General features: G+C 41.1%; 1 non-coding gene across 1 annotated transcript; it reads right to left on the bottom strand.

Moving 5' to 3' along the window:
- Positions 1-4,301: 4,301 nt before the first annotated feature.
- Positions 4,302-4,375, bottom strand: trnai-aau (transfer RNA isoleucine (anticodon AAU)). The gene has a single exon. It is a non-coding gene; the product is annotated as a tRNA-Ile (tRNA).
- Between the last annotated feature and the right edge of the window lie 715 nt (positions 4,376-5,090).

The raw sequence follows: 5,090 nt of genomic DNA, 5'->3' as shown, positions 1-5,090 counted from the left end.
GTTTTTCACTTGAACTTTCCTTCTGGACGTTTTATAAAAAATAAGTGATCCTTAGTTTACTAAGATTATAAGTGATAGCGGTAGATTTGGTTAGATTTTTCTAAGATGATGTGTTCCAGAGATAATTTAGTTATTTACTATTATTATTATTTTATTTTGTGTTTTTTTCTTCTGTATCATGTATTGCATTGAACTGCTGCTGCTAAGTTAACAAATTTCTGGTCTCATGCCGGTGATAATAAACCTGATTCTGATTCTGATAACTTCCTAAACTACCATGAGCTTCAATGTGAAAGCAAAAAAACTGGATATTAAATATCTGAGATAGGAAAACATTGATAGATAAGCACCCTCCGCGGAAAGTGAAACAGATATCATTTCAGATTAATGACGTTTCACCAGAACAACACTTCAAAAAAAACTTCATAAGTTGCAGAGACAAGCAGAGGTTCAGAGTGAAAAAGAGGATATTTGACACCAACAGGAATAATTTCTTTGGAGATGAAGGTGAGTGAAATAGAGGAAGATGAATAACATCCGGAAATATACAGTCCCTTGTAAAAGATTTCAGCCCCCAACCCCTTTGTTTATATAAAGTATTATAACCCTCTCCTTGCCTGCCAGTCACCTCCCTCTGGTATTCTTTCCCGTTTCTTACTTCCATGGCCTTCTGCCCTCTGCTGGAAAATTCCCCCTTAACCAGCCCTGTATTTCTTTCACCAACCAACTTTCCAGCTCTTTACTTCGCCCTTCCCCCTCTCAGTTTCACCTATCGGCTCGTGTTTCTTCCTCCCCACCCTCCTAACTTTGTCTCCTCATCCTTTTTTCTCCAGACCCGCTGAAGGGTCTCAGCCCAAAATGTCGACTGTACTCTTTTCCACAGATGCTGCCTGGCCTGCTGAGTTCTTCTAGCATTTTGTGTGTGTTGCTTGGATTTTCATCATCTGCAGATTTTCTCTTGTTTGTAAAAGCAGCAAGAGGCGATTCAACAAAGAACTGAGCAAAGGGGGAGGTGTGAATACTTGAACTGCTGACATTTAAGTTTTTGAACGTTTAGTTTTTCATGTTTTACAATTTTCTGTGTTTTTTTGCTCCACTACTGTGGGAAATAAACAAAGTTCAAAGTACATGATGTCACCAAATACAATCCCAAGATTCATTTTCTTGTGGGTATACTCAATAAATCCATAGAATAATAAATATAACAGAATCAGCAAAAGACTGCAACATTCAATCACAGTGCAGAAGACAACAAACTATACAAATACAAATAGAAAGAAATAATAAATATCAAGAATATGAGATGAAGAGTCCTTGAAAGTGAGATCACTGGTTGTGGAAACTTTCCAATGATGGGGCAAGTGAAGTTAAGTGAATTATCCCCTCTGGTTCAAGAGCCTGATGGTTGAGGGTAGTAATTGTCCTTGAACCTGGAGGCATGAGTCCTGAAGCTCCTATACTTTCTTCCTGATGGCAGCAGCAAGAAGAGAGCTTGTTCTGGGTGGTGGCGGTCCCTGGTGATGGATGCCATTTTCCTGCGACAGCGTTTCACGTAGATGTGCTCAATGGCTGTATTCACTACTTTTTGTACTGTTATGAGTGATGAACAGACTCGATGGACAATGGGGTGCAGAGTTAACCATTCCCAACCCCCTCCTGAGAACTACGAACTATTGCTGTTGTTATGCTGCTCATGAGAGAGAGATAAAGCCCAGACAAGAACATTTGCTACAGATAAGAGGGGGAGAGAGACTGTTGATTTACTGTATTATGACTTCTACAAGGATTATTTACTTTCTACTACAAGGACTGTACTTGGCTCGTTAACATTCCTCAGGAGATAGCAGGAGTGGCCTGATTTGATGGACATGGTATTCAGAGTTGATGGATAGCTGAGACCCAGTGAGTGGGGATAAAAAGACAGGTCTGGAGAGACACCCTTCAGACACACCAGTGGACACTGACTGAGTGTTGGGAACCCACAGAAAGGTGGGGGCTTCGGAGACTGAACCAGGAGATCGGTCAGTAAAGCTCACAGTGTCACAGGAGGGCCGGTGGGGACTTGTGTGTGTGTCCACTCATGCCAGAGTGACGAGTCCACCACAGAAGAATGGTCTAGCTGAAGACCAGAGGGGTCATAACTGAATGACCACAACGATACGACGGATTAAGAAAGCGACAAAAAGGTTTGCCTGCCGCAACAGTTGCTGTTACACCTCGCTAGCTCGCTCTCTCTCTCTCTCTCTCCAACGATTTCAATACAACAACCATAACTACTTCAGCATTTATGAACTGAACTCTATACTTTCCTATGACAATTCATTTACCCCTAGACATCGATAGAGCTTGTTTATTATTGCTTATTATTATTCCTACACTTTTAGGTTTATTACTGCTAACTTGTTTTATATGTATATTTGCATTTTTGATATTGTATTGTGTAGTTTACTAATAAACACCTTTAGTTTGGTACCACCAGACTCCAACGGATACTTCTGTCTTTGCTGGTCAGACACCCCAGTTACGGGGTATGTAACAGTACGATATTCCATTCAAGGGTATTGGTGTTTCCATACCAGGCTGTGATGCAACCAGTCAATATACCTCCACTTCACATCTATAGGAGTTTGTCGAAGGTTTAAATGTCATGCCAAATCTTCACTAACTCCTCAGAAAATATAGCGCAGCCGTGCTTTCTTCGTAATTGCACTGACATGCTGGCCCAGGGCAGGTCCTCCGAAATAACAACACAGAGGAATTTAAAATTGAGGACCCTCTCCATCTCTGATCCTCCGATGAGAACTGGTTCATGGACCTCTGGTTTCCTTCTCCTGAAGTCAAAAACTAGCTCCTTGGTCTTGCTAACATTGAGTAAGAGGTTGTTGTGGTAGCACCACTCAGCCAGACTTTCAATTTCCACCACCTTTGATTTGTCCCTCAACAGAGGTGTCATCAGCAAACTTGAATATGGCATTGGAACTGTACTTAGCCACACAGTCATAAGTGTAAATCGAGTAGAGCAGGAGTCCAAGCACACAGCTTTGTGGTGCATCTGTGCTGATGGAGATCGTGGAGGAGAGGTTGTAGTCAATCCAAACTGACAAGTGAGGAAATCGAGGATCCAATTGCACAAGGAGGTATTGAGGCCAAGGTCCTGGACCTTATTGATTAGTTTCACAAATAAAATAACAATTCTCGGTTAAATTGAACAAAATCCCCGGCTGTGGTACTCATTCATGTGAACAAAGGGTTGGGGCTGAATACTTTTACAAGCATTGTAAGGTAAAATACAAAATAAAACAAATCAAAAGCCTGGATGGCTGTTATTTGTTCTTCACCAGATTGTAAACTCTGTATCACAGAATGAATAATCAGATATATGTTTCTATTATACTGAGGTTACAGAGGTACATTGATAGGATGCAGAACTGGGCTGAGAAGTGGCAGATGGAGTTCAAACCAGATAAGTGTGAAGTGGTTCATTTTGGTAGGTCAAATATGATGGCAGAATATAGTATTAATGGTAAGACTCTTGGCAGTGTGGAGAATCGGAGGGATCTTGGAGTCCGAGTCCACAAAACTACTGCGCAGGTTGACTCTATGGTTAAAAAGGAATACACGCATTGGCCTTCATCAATCGTGGGATTGAGTTTAGGAGCTGAGAGGTAATGTTGCAGATATATAGGACCCCGGTCAGACCCCACTGGGAGTACTGTGCTCAGTTCTGGTTGCCTCACTACAGGAATGATGTGGAAACCATAGAAAGGGTGCAGAGGAGATTTACAATGATGTTGCCTGGATTGGGGAGCATGTCTTATGAGAACAGGTTTAGTGAACTCGGCCTTTTCTCCTTGGTGAGACGGAGGATGAGAGGTGACCTGACAGAGGTGTATAAGATGATGAGAGGCATTGATCATGTGGATAGTCAGAGGCTTTTTTTCCAGGTCTGAAATGGCTAGCACAAGAGGGCACAGTTTTAAGGTACTTGGCAGTAGGTACAGAGGAGATGTCATGGGTAAGTTTTTTTATGCAGAGAGTGCATGGAATGGGCTGCCGGCAACGGTGGTGGAGGCAGATACGATAGGGTCGTTTAAAAGACTCCTGGATAGGTACCTGGAGCTTAGAAAAATAGAGGACTATGGGTAACCCTAGGTAATTCCTAAATTAAGGACATGTTCGGCACAATTTTGTTGGCTGAAGAGCCTGTATTGTGCTGTAGGTTTTCTACTGCGGATATAAGAAATGTGTGAAATAAATGTATATTCGTTTGTCGAGCTGTATGGATTAAAAATTAAGTATCTTGGCCCGTACGGGGATCGAACCCGCGACCTTGGCGTTATTAGCACCACGCTCTAACCAACTGAGCTAACCGGCCAACTTGTGGCACAGACTTAATCGGAGATAATTTATATAATTTCTCAGTTATGTCATGCAAGTTCTTTATACTTTATTATTACAAAAATAATTTCAAAGATGATTAGATGTATGTTTTTCTCATTTTGGACCTGCACCATCTGGTGGTCATGGAGTGCATTTAACATATGCTAAATTAATGGTTGTTCAGTACACTCCATTTATATCTTGCGTATTTGCAGCTCATCTTCCATGAAATTTAATTTATTGTAACCTTGCAACCATCGGACACACGATGCCTCTTATTTTCAGTTTAATTTATGAAATGTATTTCATCTTCCTATATGAGCAATTCTTCATCAGATTGCATGAAATCCTGGTCCAAAATATGTTCTGATCTACTCAATGGGTGGTATCTCCATATTCTGCCCTCTGCTGTTCAGAGTTTCTTTTAGTTCGCTGTAACAGTGTGGAAAGTACCAACTCTAACATAGGACTCGCTTCTAATGCCAATAGTGATTTCACTGCCTTCTTGTAATTACCAAATAGACTGAAGTTCTGATGAATGGTTTCTGCCGGAACTGATTATTGTCTCCATCGATGCTGCCTGCCCTGTTGAGATCTTCCAGTACTTTGTGTCTATTGCTCTGGTTTGTAACAGCATCTTTTGTGATACTGAATTATATACCTCTGAGTTTTTAATGAATCCAATCATTTTTCAAAAATATTTTATTCTT

This window comes from Hemitrygon akajei, chromosome 8 (genome assembly GCF_048418815.1).
Source record: "Hemitrygon akajei chromosome 8, sHemAka1.3, whole genome shotgun sequence".
Taxonomy (NCBI): domain Eukaryota; kingdom Metazoa; phylum Chordata; class Chondrichthyes; order Myliobatiformes; family Dasyatidae; genus Hemitrygon; species Hemitrygon akajei.
The sequence above is the reverse complement of the archived record's forward strand: the minus strand, read 5'-3'. Positions and strand labels throughout refer to the sequence as shown.